The following is a 13230-nucleotide window of genomic DNA, read 5'->3' on the forward strand; positions in this document are numbered from 1 at the left end:
TTCCTTTTGATAGAACAGTTTTGAAACACTCTTTTTGTAGAATCTGCAAGAGGATATTTGGAGCGTTTTGAGGCCTATGCTGGAAAAGGAAATATCTTCACCTAAAAACTAGACAGAAGCATTCTCAGAAACTTCTGTGTGATGAGTGCATTCAACTCACAGACTTGAACGTTTCTTTTGATAGAACAGTTTGGAAACATTACGTTTGTAGAATCTGCAAGTGTTTATTCGGAGCACATTGAGGACTATGTTGGAAAAGGAAATATCTTCACATAAAAACTAGAGAGAAGGATTCTCAGAAACTTCTTTGTGATGAGTTCATTCAACTCACAGAGTTGAACCTACCAACTGATAGAGAAGTTTGGAAACACTCTTTTTGTAGAATCTGCAAGTGGATATTTGGAGCCGTTTGAGGCCTATGCTGGAAAAGGAAATATCTTCACATAAAAACTGAACAGAAGCATTCTCAGAAACTTCTTTGTGTTGAGTGCATTCAACTCACAGACTTGAAATTACCTGTAAAAAGAGCAGTTTTGAAACACTCTTTTGGTAAAATCTGCAAGTGGTTATTTGGAGCACTTCGAGGCCTGTGCTGGGATATGGAATATCTTCACCTAAAAACTACAGAGAAGCATTCTCAGAAAGTTCTTCACGATGCATTCATTCAACTCACAGAGTTGAACCTTCCTTTTGATAGAACAGTTTTGAAACACTCTTTTTGTAGAATCTGCAAGAGGATATTTGGAGCGTTTTGAGGCCTATGCTGGAAAAGGAAATATCTTCACCTAAAAACTAGACAGAAGCATTCTCAGAAACTTCTGTGTGATGAGTGCATTCAACTCACAGACTTGAACGTTTCTTTTGATAGAACAGTTTGGAAACATTACGTTTGTAGAATCTGCAGGTGTTTATTCGGAGCACCTTGAGGCCTATGTTGGAAAAGGAAATATCTTCACATAAAAACTAGAGAGAAGGATTCTCAGAAACTTCTTTGTGATGAGTTCATTCAACTCACAGAGTTGAACCTACCAATTGATAGAGAAGTTTGGAAACACTCTTTTTGTAGAATCTGCAAGTGGATATTTGGAGCCGTTTGAGGCCTATGCTGGAAAAGGAAATATCTTCACATAAAAACTGAACAGAAGCGTTCTCAGAAACTTCTTTGTGTTCAGTGCATTCAACTCACAGACTTGAACTTACCTGTAGAAAGAGCAGTTTTGAAACACTCTTTTGGTAAAATCTGCAAGTGGTTATTTGGAGCACTTCGAGGCCTGTGCTGGGATATGGAATATCTTCACCTAAAAACTACAGAGAAGCATTCTCGGAAAGTTCTTCATGATGCATTCATTCAACTCACAGAGTTGAACCTTCCTTTTGATAGAACAGTTTTGAAACACTCTTTTTGTAGAATCTGCAAGAGGATATTTGGAGCGTTTTGAGGCCTATGCTGGAAAAGGAAATATCTTCACCTAAAAACTAGACAGAAGCATTCTCAGAAACTTCTGTGTGATGAGTGCATTCAACTCACAGACTTGAACGTTTCTTTTGATAGAACAGTTTTGAAACATTACGTTTGTAGAATCTGCAAGTGTTTATTCGGAGCACATTGAGGCCTCTGTTGGAAAAGGAAATATCTTCACATAAAAACTAGAGAGAAGGATTCTCAGAAACTTCTTTGTGATGAGTTCATTCAACTCACAGAGTTGAACCTACCAACTGATAGAGAAGTTTGGAAACACTATTTTTGTAGAATCTGCAAGTGGATATTTGGAGCCGTTTGAGGCCTATGCTGGAAAAGGAAATATCTTCACATAAAAACTGAACAGAAGCATTCTGAGAAACTTCTTTGTGTTGAGTGCATTCAACTCACAGACTTGAACTTACCTGTAGAAAGAGCAGTTTTGAAACACTCTTTTGGTGAAATCTGCAAGTGGTTATTTGGAGCACTTCGAGGCCTGTGCTGGGATATGGAATAACTTCACCTAAAAACTACAGAGAAGCATTCTCAGAAAGTTCTTCACGATGCATTCATTCAACTCACTGAGTTGAACCTTCCTTTTGATAGAACAGTTTGGAAACACTGTTTTTGTAGAATCTGCAAGAGGATATTTGGAGCGTTTTGAGGCCTATGCTGGAAAAGGAAATATCTTCACCTAAAAACTAGACAGAAGCATTCTCAGAAACTTCTGTGTGATGAGTGCATTCAACTCACAGACTTGAACGTTTCTTTTGATAGAACAGTTTGGAAACATTACGTTTGTAGAATCTGCAAGTGTTTATTCGGAGCACCTTGAGGCCTATGTTGGAAAAGGAAATATCTTCACATAAAAACTAGAGAGAAGGATTCTCAGAAACTTCTTTGTGATGAGTTCATTCAACTCACAGAGTTGAACCTACCAACTGATAGAGAAGTTTGGAAACACTCTTTTTGTAGAATCTGCAAGTGGATATTTGGAGCCGTTTGAGGACTATGCTGGAAAAGGAAATATCTTCACATAAAAACTGAACAGAAGCATTCTCAGAAACTTCTTTGTGTTGAGTGCATTCAACTCACAGACTTGAACTTACCTGTAGAAAGAGCAGTTTTGAAACACTCTTTTGGTAAAATCTGCAAGTGGTTATTTGGAGCACTTCGAGGCCTGTGCTGGGATATGGAATGTCTTCACCTAAAAACTACAGAGAAGCATTCTCAGAAAGTTCTTCACGATGCACTCATTCAACTCACAGAGTTGAACCTTCCTTTTGATAGAACAGTTTTGAAACACTCTTTTTGTAGAATCTGCAAGAGGATATTTGGAGCGATTTGAGGCCTATGCTAGAAAAGGAAATATCTTCACATAAAAACTGAACAGAAGCATTCTCAGAAACTTCTTTGTGTTGAGTGCATTCAACTCACAGAATTGAACTTACCTATAGAAAGAGCAGTTTTGAAACACTCATTTGGTAAAATCTGCAAGTGGTTATTTGGAGCACTTCGAGGGCTGTGCTGGGATATGGAATATCTTCACCTAAAAACTACAGAGAAGCATTCTCAGAAAGTTCTTCACGATGCATTCATTCAACTCACAGAGTTGAACCTTCCTTTTGATAGAACAGTTTTGAAACACTCTTTTTGTAGAATCTGCAAGAGGATATTTCGAGCGTTTTGAGGCCTATGCTGGAAAAGGAAATATCTTCACCTAAAAACTAGACAGCAGCATTCTCAGAAACTTCTGTGTGATGAGTGCATTCAACTCACAGACTTGAACGTTTCTTTTGATAGAACAGTTTGGAAACATTACGTTTGTAGAATCTGCAGGTGTTTATTCGGAGCACCTTGAGGCCTATGTTGGAAAAGGAAATATCTTCACATAAAAACTAGAGAGAAGGATTCTCAGAAACTTCTTTGTGATGAGTTCATTCAACTCACAGAGTTGAACCTACCAATTGATAGAGAAGTTTGGAAACACTCTTTTTGTAGAATCTGCAAGTGGATATTTGGAGCCGTTTGAGGCCTATGCTGGAAAAGGAAATATCTTCACATAAAAACTGAACAGAAGCAATCTCAGAAACTTATTTGTGTTGAGTGCATTCAACTCACAGACTTGAACTTACCTGTGGAAAGAGCAGTTTTGAAACACTCTTTTGGTAAAATCTGCAAGTAGTTATTTGGAGCACTTCGAGGCCTGTGCTGGGATATGGAATATCTTCACCTAAAAACTACAGAGAAGCATTCTCAGAAAGTTCTTAATGATGCATTCATTCAACTCACAGAGTTGAACCTTCCTTTTGATAGAGCAGTTTTGAAACACTCTTTTTGTAGAATCTGCAAGAGGATATTTGGAGCGTTTTGAGGCCTATGCTGGAAAAGGAAATATCTTCACCTAAAAACTAGACAGAAGCATTCTCAGAAACTTCTGTGTGATGAGTGCATTCAACTCACAGACTTGAACGTTTCTTTTGATAGAACAGTTTGGAAACATTACGTTTGTAGAATCTGCAAGTGTTTATTCGGAGCACATTGAGGCCTATGTTGGAAAAGGAAATATCTTCACATAAAAACTAGAGAGAAGGATTCTCAGAAACTTCTTTGTGATGAGTTCATTCAACTCACAGAGTTGAACCTACCAACTGATAGAGAAGTTTGGAAACACTCTTTTTGTAGAATCTGCAAGTGGATATTTGGAGCCGTTTGAGGCCTATGCTGGAAAAGGAAATATCTTCACATAAAAACTGAACAGAAGCATTCTCAGAAACTTCTTTGTGTTGAGTGCATTCAACTCACAGACTTGAAATTACCTGTAGAAAGAGCAGTTTTGAAACACTCTTTTGGTAAAATCTGCAAGTGGTTATTTGGAGCACTTCGAGGCCTGTGCTGGGATATGGAATATCTTCACCTAAAAACTACAGAGAAGCATTCTCAGAAAGTTCTTCACGATGCATTCATTCAACTCACAGAGTTGAACCTTCCTTTTGATAGAACAGTTTTGAAACACTCTTTTTGTAGAATCTGCAAGAGGATATTTGGAGCGTTTTGAGGCCTATGCTGGAAAAGGAAATATCTTCACCTAAAAACTAGACAGAAGCATTCTCAGAAACTTCTGTGTGATGAGTGCATTCAACTCACAGACTTGAACGTTTCTTTTGATAGAACAGTTTGGAAACATTACGTTTGTAGAATCTGCAGGTGTTTATTCGGAGCACCTTGAGGCCTATGTTGGAAAAGGAAATATCTTCACATAAAAACTAGAGAGAAGGATTCTCAGAAACTTCTTTGTGCTGAGTTCATTCAACTCACAGAGTTGAACCTACCAATTGATAGAGAAGTTTGGAAACACTCTTTTTGTAGAATCTGCAAGTGGATATTTGGAGCCGTTTGAGGCCTATGCTGGAAAAGGAAATATCTTCACATAAAAACTGAACAGAAGCATTCTCAGAAACTTCTTTGTGTTGAGTGCATTCAACTCACAGACTTGAACTTACCTGTAGAAAGAGCAGTTTTGAAACACTCTTTTGGTAAAATCTGCAAGTGGTTATTTGGAGCACTTCGAGGCCTGTGCTGGGATATGGAATATCTTCACCTAAAAACTACAGAGAAGCATTCTCAGAAAGTCCTTCACGATGCATTCATTCAACTCACAGAGTTGAACCTTCCTTTTGATAGAACAGTTTTGAAACACTCTATTTGTAGAATCTGCAAGAGGATATTTGGAGCGTTTTGATGCCTATGCTGGAAAAGGAAATATATTCACCTAAAAACTAGACAGAAGAATTCTCAGAAACTTCTGTGTGATGATTGCATTCAACTCACAGACTTGAACGTTTCTTTTGATAGAACAGTATGGAAACATTACGTTCGCAGAATCTGCAAGTGTTTATTCGGAGCACCTTGAGGCGTATATTGGAAAAGGAAATATCTTCACATAAAAACTAGAGAGAAGGATTCTCAGAAACTTCTTTGTGATGAGTTCATTCAACTCACGGAGTTGAACCTATCAATTGATAGAGAAGTTTGGAAACACTCTTTTTGTAGAATCTGCAAGTGGATATTTGGAGCCGTTTGAGGCCTATGCTGGAAAAGGAAATATCTTCACATAAAAACTGAACAGAAGCATTCTCAGAAACTTCTTTGTGTTGAGTGCATTCAACTGACAGACTTGAACTTACATGTAGAAAGAGCAGTTTTGAAACACTCTTTTGGTAAAATCTGCAAGTTGTTATTTGGAGCACTTCGAGGCCTGTGCTGGGATATGGAATATCTTCACCTAAAAACTACAGAGAAGCATTCTCAGAAAGTTCTTCACGATGCATTCATTCAACTCACAGAGTTGAACCTTCCTTTTGATAGAACAGTTTTGAAACACTCTTTTTGTAGAATCTGCAAGAGGATATTTGGAGCGTTTTGAGGCCTATGCTGGAAAAGGAAATATCTTCACATAAAAACTGAACAGAAGCATTCTCAGAAACTTCTTTGTGTTGAGTGCATTCAACTCACAGACTTGAACTTACCTATAGAAAGAGCAGTTTTGAAACACTCTTTTGGTAAAATCTGCAAGTGGTTATTTGGAGCACTTCGAGGCCTGTGCTGGGATATGGAATATCTTCACCTAAAAACTACAGAGAAGCATTCTCAGAAAGTTCTTCACGATGCATTCATTCAACTCACAGAGTTGAACCTTCCTTTTGATAGAACAGTTTTGAAACACTCTTTTTGTAGAATCTGCAAGAGGATATTTGGAGCGTTTTGAGGCCTATGCTGGAAAAGGAAATATCTTCACCTAAAAACTAGACAGAAGCATTCTCAGAAACTTCTGTGTGATGAGTGCATTCAACTCACAGACTTGAACGTTTCTTTTCATAGAACAGTTTGGAAACATTACGTTTGTAGAATCTGCAGGTGTTTATTGGGAGCACCTTGAGGCCTATGTTGGAAAAGGAAATACCTTCACATAAAAACTAGAGAGAAGGATTCTCAGAAACTTCTTTGTGATGAGTTCATTCAACTCACAGAGTTGAACCTACCAATTGATAGAGAAGTTTGGAAACACTCTTTTTGTAGAATCTGCAAGTGGATATTTGGAGCCGTTTGAGGCCTATGCTGGAAAAGGAAATATCTTCACACAAAAACTGAACAGAAGCATTCTCAGAAACTTCTTTGTGTTGAGTGCATTCAACTCACAGACTTGAACTTACCTGTAGAAAGAGCAGTTTTGAAAAACCCTTTTGGTAAAATCTGCAAGTGGTTATTTGGTGCACTTCGAGGCCTGTGCTGGGATATGGAATATCTTCACCTAAAAACTACAGAGAAGCAGTCTCAGAAAGTTGTTCACGATGCATTCATTCAACTCACAGAGTTGAACCTTCCTTTTGATAGAACAGTTTTGAAACACTCTTTTTGTAGAATCTGCAAGAGGATATTTGGAGCGTTTTGAGGCCTATGCTGGAAAAGGAAATATCTTCACCTAAAAACTAGACAGAAGCATTCTCAGAAACTTCTGTGTGATGAGTGCATTCAACTCAGAGACTTGAACGTTTCTTTTGATAGAACAGTTTGGAAACATTATGTTTGTAGAATCTGCAGGTGTTTATTCGGAGCACCTTGAGGCCTATGTTGGAAAAGGAAATATCTTCACATAAAAACTAGAGAGAAGGATTCTCAGAAACTTCTTTGTGATGAGTTCATTCAACTCACAGAGTTGAACCTACCAATTGATAGAGAAGTTTGGAAACACTCTTTTTGTAGAATCTGCAAGTGGATATTTGGAGCCGTTTGAGGCCTATGCTGGAAAAGGAAATATCTTCACATAAAAACTGAACAGAAGCATTCTCAGAAACTTCTTTGTGTTGAGTGCATTCAACTCACAGCCTTGAACTTACCTGTAGAAAGAGCAGTTTTGAAACACTCTTTTGGTAAAATCTGCAAGTGGTTATTTGGAGCACTTCGAGGCCTGTGCTGGGATATGGAATATCTTCACCTAAAAACTACAGAGAAGCATTCTCAGAAAGTTCTTCACGATGCATTCATTCAACTCACAGAGTTGAACCTTCCTTTTGATAGAACAGTTTTGAAACACTCTTTTTGTAGAATCTGCAAGAGGATATTTGGAGCGTTTTGAGGCCTATGCTGGAAAAGGAAATATCTTCACCTAAAAACTAGACAGAAGCATTCTCAGAAACTTCTGTGTGATGAGTGCATTCAACTCAGAGACTTGAACGTTTCTTTTGATAGAACAGTTTGGAAACATTACGTTTGTAGAATCTGCAAGTGTTTATTCGGAGCGCCTTGAGGCCTATGTTGGAAAAGGAAATATCTTCACATAAAAACTAGAGAGAAGGATTCTCAGAAACTTCTTTGTGATGAGTTCATTCAACTCACAGAGTTGAACCTACCAATTGATAGAGAAGTTTGGAAACACTCTTTTTGTAGAATCTGCAAGTGGATATTTGGAGCCGTTTGAGGCCTATGCTGGAAAAGGAAATATCTTCACATAAAAACTGAACAGAAGCGTTCTCAGAAACTTCTTTGTGTTCAGTGCATTCAACTCACAGACTTGAACTTACCTGTAGAAAGAGCAGTTTTGAAACACTCTTTTGGTAAAATCTGCAAGTGGTTATTTGGAGCACTTCGAGGTCTGTGCTGGGATATGGAATATCTTCACCTAAAAACTACAGAGAAGCCTTCTCAGAAACTTCTTCACGATGCATTCATTCAACTCACAGAGTTGAACCTTCCTCTTGATAGAACAGTTTTGAAACACACTTTTTGTAGAATCTGCAAGAGGATATTTGGAGCGATTTGAGGCCTATGCTGGAAAAGGAAATATCTTCACCTAAAAACTAGACAGAAGCATTCTCAGAAACTTCTGTGTGATGAGTGCATTCAACTCAGAGACTTGAACGTTTCTTTTGATAGAACAGTTTGGAAACATTACGTTTGTAGAATCTGCAGGTGTTTATTCGGAGCACCTTGAGGCCTATGTTGGAAAAGGAAATATCTTCACATAAAAACTAGAGAGAAGGATTCTCAGAAACTTCTTTGTGATGAGTTCATTCAACTCACAGAGTTGAACCTACCAATTGATAGAGAAGTTTGGAAACACTCTTTTTGTAGAATCTGCAAGTGGATATTTGGAGCCGTTTGAGGCCTATGCTGGAAAAGGAAATATCTTCACATAAAAACTGAACAGAAGCATTCTCAGAAACTTCTTTGTGTTGAGTGCATTCAACTCACAGACTTGAACTTACCTGTAGAAAGAGCAGTTTTGAAACACTCTTTTGGTAAAATCTGCAAGTGGTTATTTGTAGCATTTCGAGGCCTGTGCTGGGATATGGAATATCTTCACCTAAAAACTACAGAGAAGCAGTCTCAGAAAGTTCTTCACGATGCATTCATTCAACTCACAGAGTTGAACCTTCCTTTTGATAGAACAGTTTTGAAACACTCTTTTTGTAGAATCTGCAAGAGGATATTTGGAGCGTTTTGAGGCCTATGCTGGAAAAGGAAATATCTTCACCTAAAAACTAGACAGAAGCATTCTCAGAAACTTCTGTGTGATGAGTGCATTCAACTCAGAGACTTGAACGTTTCTTTTGATAGAACAGTTTAGAAACATTACGTTTGTAGAATCTGCAGGTGTTTATTCGGAGCACCTTGAGGCCTATGTTGGAAAAGGAAATATCTTCACATAAAAACTAGAGAGAAGGATTCTCAGAAACGTCTTTGTGATGAGTTCATTCAACTCAAAGAGTTGAAGCTACCAATTGATAGAGAAGTTTGGAAACACTCTTTTTGTAGAATCTGCAAGTGGATATTTGGAGCCGTTTGAGGCCTATGCTGGAAAAGGAAATATCTTCACATAAAAACTGAACAGAAGCATTCTCAGAAACTTCTTTGTGTTGAGTGCATTCAACTCACAGACTTGAACTTACCTGTAGAAAGAGCAGTTTTGAAACACTCTTTTGGTAAAATCTGCAAGTGGTTATTTGGAGCACTTCGAGGCCTCTGCTGGGATATGGAATATCTTCACCTGAAAACTACAGAGAAGCATTCTCAGAAAGTTCTTCACGATGCATTCATTCAACTCATAGAGTTGAACCTTCCTTTTGATAGAACAGTTTTGAAACACTCTTTTTGTAGAATCTGCAAGAGGATATTTGGAGCGTTTTGAGGCCTATGCTGGAAAAGGAAATATCTTCACCTAAAAACTAGACAGAAGCATTCTCAGAAACTTCTGTGTGATGAGTGCATTCAACTCACAGACTTGAACGTTTCTTTTGATAGAACAGTTTGGAAACATTACGTTTGTAGAATCTGCAAGTGTTTCTTCGGAGCACCTTGAGGCCTATGTTGGAAAAGGAAATATCTTCACATAAAAACTAGAGAGAAGGATTCTCAGAAACTTCTTTGTGATGAGTTCATTCAACTCACAGAGTTGAACCTACCAATTGATAGAGAAGTTTGGAAACACTCTTTTTGTAGAATCTGCAAGTGGATATTTGGAGCCGTTTGAGGCCTATGCTGGAAAAGGTAATATCTTCACATAAAAACTGAACAGAAGCATTCTCAGAAACTTCTTTGTGTTCAGTGCATTCAACTCACAGACTTGAACTTACCTGTAGAAAGAGCAGTTTTGAAACACTCTTTTGGTAAAATCTGCAAGTGGTTATTTGGAGCACTTCGAGGCCTGTGCTGGGATATGGAATATCTTCACCTAAAAACTACAGAGAAGCATTCTCAGAAAGTTCTTCATGATGCATTCATTCAACTCACAGAGTTGAACCTTCCTTTTGATAGAACAGTTTTGAAACACTCTTTTTGTAGAATCTGCAAGAGGATATTTGGAGCGTTTTGAGGCCTATGCTGGAAAAGGAAATATCTTCACCTAAAAACTAGACAGAAGCATTCTCAGAAACTTCTGTGTGATGAGTGCATTCAACTCACAGACTTGAACGTTTCTTTTGATAGAACAGTTTTGAAAAGTTACGTTTGTAGAATCTGCAAGTGTTTATTCGGAGCACAATGAGGCCTATGTTGGAAAAGGAAATATCTTCACATAAAAACTAGAGAGAAGGATTCTCAGAAACTTCTTTGTGATGAGTTCATTCAACTCACAGAGTTGAAGCTACCAATTGAGAGAGATGTTTGGAAACACTCTTTCTGTAGAATCTGCAAGTGGATATTTGGAGCCGTTTGAGGCCTAGGCTGGAAAAAGAAATATCTTCACATAAAAACTGAACAGAAGCATTCTCAGAAACTTCTTTGTGTTGAGTGCATTCAACTCACAGACTTGAACTTACCTGTAGAAAGAGCAGTTTTGAAACACTCTTTTGGTAAAATCTGCAAGTGGTTATTTGGAGCACTTCGAGGCCTGTGCTGGGATATGGAATATCTTCACCTAAAAACTACAGAGAAGCATTCTCAGAAAGTTCTTCACGATGCATTCATTCAACTCACAGAGTTGAACCTTCCTTTTGATAGAACAGTTTGGAAACACTCTTTTTGTAGAATCTGCAAGAGGATATTTGGAGCGTTTTGAGGCCTATGCTGGAAAAGGAAATATCTTCACCTAAAAACTAGACAGAAGCATTCTCAGAAACTTCTGTGTGATGAGTGCATTCAACTCACAGACTTGAACGTTTCTTTTGATAGAACAGTTTTGAAACATTACGTTTGTAGAATCTGCAAGTGTTTATTCGGAGCACCTTGAGACCTATGTTGGAAAAGGAAATATCTTCACGTAAAAACTAGAGAGAAGGATTCTCCGAAACTTCTTTGTGATGAGTTCATTCAACTCACAGAGTTGAACCTACCAATTGAGAGAGAAGTTTGGAAACACTCTTTCTGTAGAATCTGCAAGTGGATATTTGGAGCCGTTTGAGGCCTATGCTGGAAAAGGAAATATCTTCACATAAAAACTGAACAGAAGCATTCTCAGAAACTTCTTTGTGTTGAGTGCATTCAACCCACAGACTTGAACTTACCTGTAGAAAGAGCAGTTTTGAAACACTCTTTTGGTAAAATCTGCAAGTGGTTATTTGGAGCACTTCGAGGCCTGTGCTGGGATATGGAATATCTTCACCTAAAAACTACAGAGAAGCATTCTCAGAAAGCTCTTCATGATGCATTCATTCAACTCACAGAGTTGAACCTTCCTTTTGATAGAACAGTTTGGAAACACTCTTTTTGTAGAATCTGCAAGAGGATATTTGGAGCGTTTTGAGGCCTATGCTGGAAAAGGAAATATCTTCACCTAAAAACTAGACAGAAGCATTCTCAGAAACTTCTGTGTGATGAGTGCATTCAACTCACAGACTTGAACGTTTCTTTTGATAGAACAGTTTTGAAACATTACGTTTGTAGAATCTGCAAGTGTTTATTCGGAGCACCTTGAGGCCTATGTTGGAAAAGGAAATACCTTCACATAAAAACTAGAGAGAAGGATTCTCAGAAACTTCTTTGTGATGAGTTCATTCAACTCACAGAGTTGAAGCTACCAATTGAGAGAGATGTTTGGAAACACTCTTTCTGTAGAATCTGCAAGTGGATATTTGGAGCCGTTTGAGGCCTAGGCTGGAAAAGGAAATATCTTCACATAAAAACTGAACAGAAGCATTCTCAGAAACTTCTTTGTGTTCAGTGCATTCAACTCACAGACTTGAACTTACCTGTAGAAAGAGCAGTTTTGAAACACTCTTTTGGTAAAATCTGCAAGTGGTTATTTGGAGCACTTCGAGGTCTGTGCTGGGATATGGAATATCTTCACCTAAAAACTACAGAGAAGCATTCTCAGAAAGTTCTTCACGATGCATTCATTCAACTCACAGAGTTGAACCTTCCTTTTGATAGAACAGTTTGGAAACACTCTTTTTGTAGAATCTGCAAGAGGATATTTGGAGCGTTTTGAGGCCTATGCTGGAAAAGGAAATATCTTCACCTAAAAACTAGACAGAAGCATTCTCAGAAACTTCTGTGTGATGAGTGCATTCAACTCACAGACTTGAACGTTTCTTTTGATAGAACAGTTTTGAAACATTACGTTTGTAGAATCTGCAAGTGTTTATTCGGAGCACCTTGAGACCTATGTTGGAAAAGGAAATATCTTCACGTAAAAACTAGAGAGAAGGATTCTCCGAAACTTCTTTGTGATGAGTTCATTCAACTCACAGAGTTGAACCTACCAATTGAGAGAGAAGTTTGGAAACACTCTTTCTGTAGAATCTGCAAGTGGATATTTGGAGCCGTTTGAGGCCTATGCTGGAAAAGGAAATATCTTCACATAAAAACTGAACAGAAGCATTCTCAGAAACTTCTTTGTGTTGAGTGCATTCAACTCACAGACTTGAACTTACCTGTAGAAAGAGCAGTTTTGAAACACTCTTTTGGTAAAATCTGCAAGTGGTTATTTGGAGCACTTCGAGGCCTGTGCTGGGATATGGAATATCTTCACCTAAAAACTACAGAGAAGCATTCTCAGAAATTTCTTCACGATGCATTCATTCAACTCACAGAGTTGAACCTTCCTTTTGATATGACAGTTTGGAAACACTCTTTTTGTAGAATCTGCAAGAGGATATTTGGAGCGTTTTGAGGACTATGCTGGAAAAGGAAATATCTTCACCTAAAAACTAGACAGAAGAATTCTCAGAAACTTCTGTGTGATGAGTGCATTCAACTCACGGACTTGAACGTTTCTTTTGATAGAACAGTTTTGAAACATTACGTTTGTAGAATCTGCAAGTGTTTATTCGGAG

Source organism: Pongo abelii, chromosome 22 (genome assembly GCF_028885655.2).
Source record: "Pongo abelii isolate AG06213 chromosome 22, NHGRI_mPonAbe1-v2.0_pri, whole genome shotgun sequence".
In the NCBI taxonomy this organism is placed as follows: Eukaryota; Metazoa; Chordata; class Mammalia; order Primates; family Hominidae; genus Pongo; species Pongo abelii.